Source organism: Camelus bactrianus, chromosome 8 (genome assembly GCF_048773025.1).
Source record: "Camelus bactrianus isolate YW-2024 breed Bactrian camel chromosome 8, ASM4877302v1, whole genome shotgun sequence".
Taxonomy (NCBI): Eukaryota; Metazoa; Chordata; class Mammalia; order Artiodactyla; family Camelidae; genus Camelus; species Camelus bactrianus.
In genome coordinates this window covers 85,054,471-85,067,132 of record NC_133546.1, presented here as the reverse complement: position 1 = coordinate 85,067,132, position 12,662 = coordinate 85,054,471, and the positions used below count along the sequence as shown (strand labels likewise).

The following is a 12,662-nucleotide window of genomic DNA, read 5'->3' as shown; positions in this document are numbered from 1 at the left end:
GTAAGTTATTATCAAAGGGCTTGGTATATTGTAGGCCTTCAGTACATCATAACAATAACTTTAATTATATTATTATTTTGAAATAACAGTTTGGAGAGTGATATTATATTATTTCACTACCAATATCCTGAGAGACTTGAGGGAATGATGGGGGAAAACCTCTGCAGTATGCTAATTCTAGGTTACATTTTGTCTAATGGAAAGCACAGAACTCTTACTTACCTTATCCTAAGTTGATAGATGCTTTGTATAAGTCTGAGTTAGAGAATGGCTTTATAATCTGATTTCCACTAAGAAGCTCTTCTAGGTTGGCAGATTGCCATGGCATCCAGACCCAAAATGATGGACCCAATTTGTCTGTTGGAAAGTGTCAAGGTGCTGTCAGTGAACCAAAAATCTCTGCAGATTCTTGGTGAGATTTCTTTGCCAGAGCTGGTGGTGGCCATTGTATGACCGTATCATACAGGCAAATCCTACTTGATGAACCATCTTGCAGGTCAGAATCATGGTGAGTGCTGTACTGGGTCAAGGACCAATTGCTTGATTCTAGCTAATACCTCAGCTTCTTAAGTTTTGTTCTGATCATGTGTAGGGAGAACCAAACTTCTCTTAACAAGTCAACTTTCCACTCTTAATTCTCACTGCTAAATCACTGTCTTACTGTAATTCATTATCATATTGTATGTTTAATTCCTGTAAAGCAAAATTTCTCCTACCAATTCTCACAATCCTACTTTATTTTACATGCTTAAGCACTGGACTCTTGCAATTGTGTCTACTCTTTCTTGAAACACATTTTGCTTTTTTATGGACTATTCTCATCAACATATAAATGTGTTCAAATGTCTATAATCTTAAAAATATCTCCTGTATGTTATATACTACTGTGGCTAACACCTCTCCCCACTTTTGAAAAATTTGTCTGACAAACAATATAATCTTGATTTTCTTTTTTACACTTTTTTCTCTTCCCATGTCTGTCTTCAGTCCATTTCTCTCTGGCTTTGAACCTCACCATTCTTTCAAGATACTCTTGTTATGGTTATCAGTGACTTCCATTTTGTCTGATTCATGGATTCCCCTTTGCCTCTATGTTGAGCCCTTGCTTGGTATCTTTATCACAATTAATATTCCTTCCTCCTTGAAACAGATGACACACAAAGTAGGACATTCCTGAGGAAATGGAGAAAGCACCAACTCGTATGCTGGGATACTGACATTCCAATAGATCTGACTCTGTAGCCCCTTGGTGGTTTAGATTATCTGCTCTAACTGAATGCTGCTTTCTCCCCTCTCCTCACAGGCTTTCCTCTAGGCTCTACAATGCAATCTGAAACCAAGGGCATCTGGATGTGGTGTGTGCCTCACCCACGCAAGCCCAATCATACTCTGGTGGTCCTTCTGGACACTTAGAGCCTGGGGAATGTGTGAATGGTAAAGCAGAAAGTCACAGTTAAATAGTTTTTATTCTGGATTTTCCCCTTATCTCTCCATGGTCCTAGAAATTTTACTGCTTTAATCTGTAAAATCTAGAAATCAATTATAGTAAATAAGGCAAACTATGATTTGTTTGAATCTCACTTCTAGGCAAGATATCATGGTGTCTTAGATAAATTCTTTTATTTCTTGGCACTGTGTGGATGACTTGATTACATTTAGTAAGTCATTATTGAACAGCTGAGATCCAGGCCTTTGGACTTAGCATTGTAGATATCAGTGACCAAAGTAAAGGTCCTGCCCTAAAAGAGTCTTTAGTTCAATTGACAAGACATTATCTGCAGTCAGATTTAGTACCATGTAATTGGGAAAGAAGCAGGCTGGATAGAAGAAGAAATTACATTGCATTGCAATCCCCAATTTCTGGGAATTTCATGGGAGCTCCATGGCTGGAATGGCTTTTTTGAGTTATCCTGAGTTTGGGACAGGGTTGCTGATACATTTTTGAAGAGCTTCTCCAGAAGCCTTTCTAATTAAGAGGGCTGACACCTGAAGACTGTCTTCCACCAGCACTCCCAACAGCTGGGGGAATAAGTCCTTCAGTTTTGAAAGGCAATCCAGGCAGCACCTGACTGGTTTTGAGAGCTTACAGTTAAGCATAACTAAGAAAGAGGAGAAGTATCAATCTGTGAGTGAGGAAAAATTTCTGATTCACCTTCTTAGCTACAAGGTGAAGAGTGTATTTGAGGGTTGGATTTAAGGGACGGGTTTACATTTTCCATGATGTAGTTCATCAACAACTCATAGAGTGTTCTGGAAATCTGTGAGACACTTCTGAATGTGCAAGTTCTATAAAAGTAATTTTTTGTCCTACAAGAAACATTTTAAAATGGATTTTTGGTGTTTTAGCTTTCTGCTAATGGGTGAAATGAACTATCCCTCCTTTCCCCCTTTTGAGATTTATTTGGAAATAATACTTACATTTTTATAGCTCTCTCTTTTTCCTCAACGGGAGTTAGAAAGTCTGTGCTTATTTTTAAAGCCATATATCAAATAATGATATAATCTTCTTGTTGAAATAATTGTTTGTCATAACTGCTACTGCTTCTTATCCTAATTGATTATTTTTAAAAAGTGGGTTTTGGGGAAAGAAAGTAATGAATAAACTCTTATCCCCCCCAAAATCCCATTTAGAATCTTCTCAAAATAAAACACAGTTTTTGCATTTTCACTGGGAGCAACTTTACATACCATTTATAATAAAAAACAATTTCCAGTTTATGCCATTATTTAGACAATGCTATGATTTATACAAATTAGCCTGGGCTTTAAGGCCCTTGATTAGGCTGCATGAAAGCTCACCTTAACTTCTCCACTTGCCCTCTGCCCTCAAGTGACTCTAACTACAAGACCCCTGTCTTCTCCCATCTCTAATTTTGTTTCTCTGGATTTTCCTGTCTATGGGATCACCTTCATTTCTTCAGTTCCACATATACCAGTTCTTTAATATTCATCTCAAGACTTTGAGGAAGCTTTCAGATTATATATTCTTTCTCCAAATTTCATAGCTCTGTTCTTCCTTGATAGACTTCTAAATTTTAGTTTAGTGTTATAGCTATAGGTTTCACTGCTTATATACATTACTGAGAGTAAGCCTTTTACAGATACTTCTATCTTTGTTGCAATACTGTTATGGATGTTTGTCCACTGCTTTGAAATAGTCATGTTGAAAGAAATAATCTTCATTTTTAGCATTGCTTTTTTAAAATCTAAGAACAGAGGGGGATATTTAGTAGCTTCCTGCAAGTATTTATTGATTGGATATAATTTAAATACCCAGTTATGCCAACTATGGTATATTTTACATGGACGCTGATTAATAAATATATGCAGAATGAATAAGTGCCCACACTCATCATTGAATTCCTAATTACACAACAGGTACTGTATTAGTTTTTCTGTGTATGTTATTTTACTTTATCCAATTGAGGAAAAAGAAAGCAATGTGAACATTAGAATCCTTTTATATATGAAAAATTTGCAAACACAAGAAGTGTTTCTGTAATTGTCAAAGTTGATATCTGCATTTACATCTGTCTTCAAGCAATTTCTTTGCGTGGTGAGTATGTTAGCTGAAATAATAAATGAAACCATGATTGAAGAAGTGTACAGATGAATTTCTAATGTATGGGTAAACTTCTAACTCTCTTGTTCTAATGTGCTTTCTAGGATGAATCTAAGAAGGATTCATGGATCTTTGCCCTGGCAGTGGTTCTGTGCAGCAGCTTTGTCTAGAACAGCATGAGCACCATCAACCACCAGACCCTGGAGCATCTGCAGTATCCTTCCAGGTCCTGAACCACCATGTTTCACTGAATTCATGGGAATGAGGATAGAGTCAGTCTCTCCTTTCCTGTCATTTAGTTTTCTTGGGTGGAGCAGAGGGGACCCATGGCAAAAGAGTGTGTTTATAATATTTTTATACTAGAGAAATGTGGGAATTGTTGGTAGTGAGTTTCTTTTCCCTAACCAAATCTTAGTTATGCGACAGAGCTTGAAAAACATCAGGGAGGGCAAAGTCCTCTCAAACACCTGATAGAGTAGAAGATTCCACAGAATTTGTGAATTTCTTTCCAGACTTTATCTGGACTGTATGGGATTTCACCCTGGAGTTGCAGTTATGTGGTCAGCCTATCACAGAAGATGAGTACTTGGAGAATGCCCTGAAGCTGATTCCAGGTATCAGAGTATGGCCTGGGCAGTGTACGGCCCAATAGAGTGTGGGATCTACTAAACAATATCCCTCATCTCTGTGATTGCATTTGTATTTGAGACTAAATCAAAGTCTGTGGAAATGGTGGCTGGAAAGTGGGTTGCAAAGATCTAGGGGCTACAGTTGAAGTTTACTCAAGAAAAGTAAAGTGTAAAGTGAAATTACTCAAAACCAATTTGTTTTTTTATACATCTTTAAATTTAGCATCCAGATTTAAATGGGTGCTGAAACATTCTAAATACTGGACGCTGTGTTTCCTATTCCTTCAATTTGTCTCTGTTGAAGAAAACAACTAATCAGCTAATTGTTAGACATGAAACTGCAGTGAAAAGCTTATCTAATGAACAAAATGTAGATTTCACATATTATTCTTTTCAAAGAGGGCTAGAAAACTTTCTAATCCTGTATAATTATATCATCAACAAAATGATTCTATGTTGTAAATAAACTTGAAGAGGTGACTGTCTTTACAATCTATGCCTTTTCAATAATATTGACAATTATTAGAACATTCATTTTACCTTCCACATCATAGCTTTCTCCTAATTCCCACATGTTTACCCATGATTTAATTACAAGGTAATAAATAATTTTCATGGGTTACATTTCCAAGGATGTGTGTCTATTGAAACCTTGAGAGAAATATCAATCCCAATTTATTCATTCTTACTTTCACGTTTCTATTTATGATTTCTCAAAACAGCTATTAAGAAATTGGCTGGCAGGAGAGGACCAGATATAATCATTTACCTTAAAGAGTTTATAGATTAGTGGTGATACCTTAAAATTACATTTCAGGTACATTTATACTTCAGAGGTTTTTACTAAAAAATAGATAACCCTGCATCAATTATTTTTAGCATCAAAACAGTTTTCCTTAAATAATGAGGATGTCATTCCTAATATTCCAATTACTGTCCATGATCCCTTGTCTGTAGCTCTGTTTTTGGTTCCACAGCTCAATTCCTACATGAGGTTGAGTTGAGCAGAAAGTTTCATGTGACCTTTCATCCTTTTAGCTGCTAGTTAAGCAAACACATCATAGGCAACCACTCTACTATGTGCATGTCTGGAGAGACCAGCCATAGGTTTCCTTTACTGGATCAGATGTCTCCCTAAATTTCTCTGCAGTTATATCATTGGTATAAGTCTGATGTGCAAAGAAGTATTGAATGTCTATGTTAAAAGAGTTCTATGTGTAGAAATGGCAAAGACACACAAATCCCTACCATGAACATCTGTAATCCCCTCGCCCGAAGACTCTACACACTCTAATCCCTGTTTTTCTGTCCCTCAGGGAAGAATCCCAAAGCCCAAACATGCAATCTACCCAGAGACTGCATCAGGCATTTATTTCCAAGATGGAAGTGTTTTGACTTTGACTGGCCAACATAGGAAAAAAAAATTCTAGCCAATATTGGGATGGTATCTGAAGACCAACTGGATCCTAAATTCCAGGAGCAAACAAAAAATTTCTGTTCTTACATCTTCACTGATGCAAGGACCAAGACCTCACAGAAGGAATCATGGTCACTGGGAAAGGTGAGTCCCTTTTTCCCATTTCCATGGGGACTGCTATGTGATGAATATTTTATATAATGTGCTTTCTACAATTTTTGTTTGATTCTATAAAGAATTCTGATTTTACAGACATTTATACTCCATGAAGAAATCTGTATACTTTATAATTATCTCACTTTGGGGGCTTTACAAATTCCTCCTCCAAATTGCAATTTTTGTCAATGATATCGGTGACTCCCACTTATCTGAAAACATCCTCCACTTAGAATATAATCACTCTTTTGGTGTAAAAACAGAATACTGCATGTTTTCAAAGGAAGTCCTATACAATAAGTGTTCTTCACAAGAAGAATTCAAAAGATATTTTGAGAATTTATAGTGGTCCAGAAATAAATATTAGCCCAGAAATCACTGAAAATCCATTCAAAGGCTCAGAATTAGGAATAAATTAAACATGGTACACTTTGCCTCATCTGTCTATCTATGTAATCTATATTGCTTTCAATTTTTAAAATGAGAAACTGTATTTTCCAGGTAGCCCCTAGTATGTTAGATACAAGTAGATATTAACTTTTTTAGTCTTGTGGCCTGGAAAACCATAAAAATGAAGAGTCAGTAGGAAAATGAAGGTGATAATAGTAGAAGGAGGTAGGGGTGCGTGTGTGTGTTTGTGTGTGTGCATGTGTATATGACCCTAGAAGCATAGTCTCAGAATCCTGGAGCCATTGACTGATAACTTGATATTTAGCCCCTAAATTTCCTGGCTTCTTCAGGGCTGAGGACTCTGGTTGTGACCTACCTGGATACTAGCAATAACGGAGCAGTTCCTCACTTGGAGAACCCAGTGACAACTCTGGCCCAGCTGGAGAACTCAGCTGCCATTCAGAAGGCAGACAACCACTACAGCGAGCAGATAGCCCAGCGAGTGAGCTTCCCCACAGACATGCTGCAGGAGCTGCTGGAGGAGCATGATGCCTGTGAGAGGGAAGCCCCTGCAGTCTTCATGGAGCACTCTTTCAAGGATGACAAGCAGGAGTTCCAGAAGAACCTTGTGGTAATCTGTCTTTGTATTTATCATATGTCCCCTCCCCTTGAAGAATGAAGCCTAGAAGTGTTGTTACTGGTCCCACGGCTCATCTCTTACTCAGGGATAAAATAGTCCATGTTCTCATGAGGGACAGAGTTTCAAAGGACTACATTTCCTTCTTTTTTGACTGCTAGAACTCAGGCAGTTTATCTGGAACTCTCTTTGACCTTCAATGAAAAATCAGTATGGATATCCTCTTGAAATAAATACTTCTGTGGATTCCAAGCCTGTCCAGAACACCCAAGACATTCTTTAGCTGGCTTCTTTTTCTGTGAACACACTCCTATGGCTGGGAACCAAAATTTCTCTTTTCAGATCCACATCTCTGGCCACTTTCAGCTTAGGTTGCTCCTTGTTGTATCTATCATTGAATACAGACAGAATCACTGAATGTGGCAGGTTCAAGGAACCAGAGAGATTAGGTAATGCAACTCCAACAGCTCAGATGAAATACCCAAAGGAGGTTAGGGAACTTCCCCATGGTCTTCCAGAGTTTTCAGAGCTGTGAATAAATCAAATCTTGTGACTGCTGTTTTATTACATGTCCTCCAACAGAATACTTTTCTCATGAGGAACACAGTTAGACCAATTTTTCTACCAGATCCTTTGGAAATTTACTTCCTCTGTTCCTTGCTTCTGGTGACAGCCCTCTATCTTTCTTCCCTCCAGGAAATCATAAAGAATAAGAAAGAGGATTTCTTGATGCAGAATGAAGAGACATCAATCAAATACTGCCAGACTAAACTTGATCAGCTTTCAAAGGCACTAATAAAAAGTATCTCAGCAGGAACTTTCTCTGTTCCTGGAGGTCATGAACTCTACAGGAAAGCAAAGGAAATTATTGAAAAGGAATATCACCAAGTGCCCATGAAAGGAGTGAAGGTGAGGAATAAGGGAAAAATGGGGAACCTACAGAATAGTCAAAGAGGTCTCCTGAAAGTCGAGAGTGCAGCTCCATGCATGCATAAAGAGAGAGTATGGGGCCATTCAAACAGCTTTGGCTCTTAAGGTTCACTGCATGCTATTTATTCCTGAAGAGAGTACAAATGTCAACTCCCAAACATGAGTACAGATTTCTTAAATCCACAAGAGACAGAACAGAAATTATTCTTTTTTTTATGCAACAACATATTTGACGTGTTGAGCACTGATAATTTACAATTCAGTCTTTGTACACAAGGATGATCACAAGTGAGAAAGGAAGTCAACTACATAGACAAGTTATAACACTCAGGAAAGAGCTACTTAGGTGTTAGAAACAAATATAATAATAACAATAAAAAACAACAATAATAATGCAACTATTATATATTGAACTGTTGTTTCCTATAGCCAAAATGTTAAGCTCTTTCCCTAGACTCTTTAACTTAATCTTTCAAATAGCATTAAGAAGCATCTACATTATCAACATTTTAAAGATCTGAACTGAGAATCATAGGCAGGTTAAAATAAATTGTCTAAAGTTATAACCAGCTAGTGGCAGAAGAGAACAGCAGCACAATTTAGAGGCACTATTTCACACTGGGAAAGAAGATATGTAAAAGCACCAGAGATTTGGGGTTTGTAGAACTGAACATGATTCTGACTGGCTAGATTCTAGAGTGGGGAGAAGGAAGTAGCACTGGGCAAGAGACTGGAGAGAGACAGGTCACTCTAAGGAGCTTGGACTCATTGTAAGGAACCACTGTGGAACTTTAAACATGAAGCAAAAGTTACATGGACTTAGTTGTCTTTGCAGCACTAATTTCCCTATTGGAAATCTAATTTCTGTGCTCCTCCTTGGTTCCTCAGGGAAATGAGTTCCTCCAGAGATTTCTGAAGTCCCAGGTAGCACTAGAGAAATCCTGCAGGCAGATAAAGCCCTTACTGATGGGGAGAAGGCCATAGCAGGTACGGGGTAGGGCTGGGCTCACAGTGGGATGGGTATGTTCTTGCAGTGCCCTCTGACAGTTGTGAGAGCAAAACCTTCCCAATACCGGAGCTTCCTTCCTTTCTGTGGAACAACCCTGCTGCACCTGGAAACAGCAAAGGGAACTGTGATTGGACGCCAGACAGACAGAGCCTTTTCTCTCACATTCTGAAGTGTACTCTCGATGGTGTGGACACAGGGTGTGGGGGGAGGACTTAAGAGATATCCTACCACTCTCTTCAATTTGGTTTGGCCTCTGAGCTCAGGAGGGTGGAGGTCAATCCTTGCCTATTTTTTCCCTCTCTAATACCTCCCTGGGGCAGAAGAGTGGACCAGGAAGGAGACAGCTGAGAAGGAACAGGAACTGCTGAAACAGAAACTGCAGGAGCAGCAGCAGCAGGTGGAGGCTCAGAAGAGAAGTCTCCAGAAACACATAGTCCAGATGATGGAGAAGCTGGTGAGAGAAAGAGAAAACCTGCTGAGAGAGCCAAACAAGATATTGGAGCATCAGCTGAAGGTGAATCAGGCTGTGGCAGTAGTAGAGCTTGATAGCTTTGTCCTCATACCCAAGGAAGGGATGGGTGAAGGTTACAGCATGGTCATGCAGAGATCACAAGTGCATCTACTGCCTGTGATTTATTAAAACCCTGAAGCCTTTGAATCCTTCCAAAACCTTTAAATTTGGCTCTGTAAGTAGACTTTGGAGAGTTCAGGATGAGTATTCCCCCCCTACTCCAAGCCCTCAGAGAATATAAATAGGGTTGAATAACCATTTAGAGAATTTTAAAATGATCCCACAGGGCTTGATTGAACAGATATTCCAACTATGTGTGTTTAATATGAACAACAACTAGTATGCTCTACCAAGATCACTACCTTTTACCAGGAGACCTGCTCAGCCCAAGGCCCTGAGGTAGATCTGTGCTGACATAAAACTACCAGAAATGTCCAGACTTAAAAACACATGGAAATGATAGATTTTACACTTGCTGCATTGCCTCCAGGTGTGGACAGATCCCCAAGCTATCATGTGGCTTGGGGGGATTTCTCTCATTGTTCATCTGAACATGATTTATAAGAGATTTCTATAATTTAGGGGCCATGTGTTTATAACAGATTTCTACAATATGGGTGACAGTGCCATCCTGAGTGGGACTGAGAATTAGTACAGACAGACCAAGGCTACCTCTCATTTGCATTTTTTGACTGGAAAATATTACATTTGTCCTCATGCCAGGCTTAGCCACCTGGAAAACCCTAAGGTATATGAATATTATTAAGGCTGTAAACTACACTTCCTCTTAATGTTTAGGTCCAAACTAGGAAATATTCCTTGTTACAAGAGTCTCCTTTCATGATTAAGAGAGAATAATTTTAGGAATGAAACAAAGATAGTCTGACAAAGTTTTAAAGTTTGACAAAATGTAATCCTTGAAAAAATGGGGGATTTAAAAAGTTTTACTTCCTTCCTCATTTTTATTTTTTTTAGGTCCAAGAATATCTGTGTACTGAAGGATTTAGAAATAAATGTGAGGAGATGAGTACAGAGATAAATCATTTTGGAGACAGGATTGTTGATACTAAAAATGATGATAGTTCCTTGCTTGCACAAGCCTTGGACAACCTTGGCAAAAGAATCACTTCGTTATTGCCTGCTCCAGCTAACATTCTTGGTAAAGTTATGAAAGTAGTGAGCTCATTATTTAAAAAGAAGTAGCTCTCCTTGTAAAGAAATCAGATATATAATACAATATACATGTATGTTCTCTGGCCTATTTCTGATGTGCATGCTTTTCACTTTCATCCAGGAATGCTTTAAATATAAAAAGTGATTTCAAGAGAATACTGATGCTTGGCCCACATTAGATAGAATAAATGCATGGACACTTTGATATAGTGTGTTCAGTTTTAGGAAATATATATGTGTGCAAAATCATATATATGTGTATGTACATATAAACAAGAGTTTCACTGAGGCTTCACTTCTAATGGCAAAAGATTGGAAACCACTTAATGCTCATTTATGTAATTTGGTAATATATATTTTGCATGCATTTATACTAGAATACTAGGTTGCTAGTAAATAGATAGGGGAGCTCTATTTGTATAAATATAGAACAATCTGGAAGATAGAATGTAGAGTGAAAAAATGAGGCACAAAAGAGTTTGCATAATGTGTTCACTGTAAAAAAAAAAAAAGGCAGTTATTTTGGGCACTCATACACATGTGTGTATAGTACATTTCTGGAATATTCATTAGAAATTGGTATCATTGGTTCTTCCTGGAGAGGACAGCTTGGTATCAGGGATGGAAAGGACACATGCTTTTCATTATATACTCTATCTTTTCAATTTTGCAAAGATAGCTTGTGTTATTTCTCGAATAACAAAGAAAACAAACTACAATACTAATAATAAAATAGTAAACGGAATGTGAATAAATGGAATTGCTCATTGCTTCCAGAAATGACATTAGCCTGCTCAATAAGGGGTCTAAGACTAAGATCAGAATACTAGAAAATAACGTTTGCATCCTAATCTTGTTTTTGCTTTGGCCTTGTTTTTTAATCCCTTATATTTGCTTCAAAAATAAGGTATGAATTTTCCTGTTACCCCTTGAAATCTCAACAACAGTAACCTTTACTTCATAGGTTTCAATTACACTTTTACAGTGTTTAGAAACAAATTAATAAACACTAAGATTATTCACTGGTGAGAGGAATTCCCATCAACCTTAAGTTCAGTGGTGGCGTCTCTGCTGTAGGCAAGTACATAAGGGGTGATGCACCACTGCAGAAATGGATGCCTTGATAGTAATGGGGAATGAAAACCCAGACACACAGAGGCCAGGTGTTGGCATTTAAACATCAGAATTCAAGTACATACAATGAGAGTAATGAGCATCATGGTTTGTCTTAGCTCAGGCTGCTATAACAAATTACCATAGACTGTGTGGCATACAAAACAAACATTTATTTCTCCCAGTTCTGGAGGCTGTAAGTCCAAAAGCACTGTGCCAGCACTGTTATTTTCTTGGTAAGGGTCCTCTTACAGCTTTACAGATGACAAGGTTCTGACTGTGTCCTAGCATGGTGAAGAGAGAGAGACAGAGAGAGAGAGAGACAGAGAGAATGAATCTCATGATTCTTTGTTATACAGGCACTAATTAGATTCATGAAGGCCCCACACTCATTATCTAATCCCTCCCAAACCCCATTTCCAAGCACATTGGGACATTGGTATTTGGGGTTTCCTCAAATGGATTTTGGAGAACACATTCAAACATCCAGTCTATAATTTGGTTGGAGTGGCAGCCAGCAGACCTGACCAGAGAAAATTCTGAAGATTGCAAATAAAACAAGGTGTCTTTAGAGAAAAAAGAATGGGGAGGAAACAATTGGAATCAAGGATATTTATAGGAAGCTGAGAGGTAACATTGATAAAACGTTATAATCCCTAGCCTTGGTCTAAACCAATTTCAGATGATGGAACTATCACCTGGAGGGGAGGGCAGGATCCCAGGAGAGAGGACCTTGCAACTCTGGGATGAGGATAAATGATAGTGATTTTCACAGTGCCTCTCCTAGGGGACCTCTGGAAATGTACTTGGATCCATATGCTGGGAAATGAGAATGCCCAAACACTTCAAGGACTCTCAGAATCAGGATCCAAGCTAGGAGTGATGCTCAGATCCTGAAAAGACATCACATTCTCCATGTTAGAGGTACATGACATCCTGGTTTGAACACAGTCTTGGCCCAGGTGCAACTAACTTGGTCTAGTATTTGTTTTCAAATAAAAGTAAAGTTCTTCTGAAGACAGACACCATTTTATATATATATATATATATATATGTATTTTCTTTACATCTTCATAGTGTATGTTTAGGCACAGAGGGTACTTAGTAAGAAACTTCTGTAAAAACAAAAAGCTGA

General features: G+C 38.2%; 1 pseudogene; it reads left to right on the top strand.

Annotated features, from left to right (window-relative positions):
• The first annotated feature begins 321 nt into the window (after positions 1-321).
• On the top strand, positions 322-10,444 carry LOC141578292 (guanylate-binding protein 6-like; annotated as a pseudogene).
• The last annotated feature ends 2,218 nt before the right edge of the window (positions 10,445-12,662 follow it).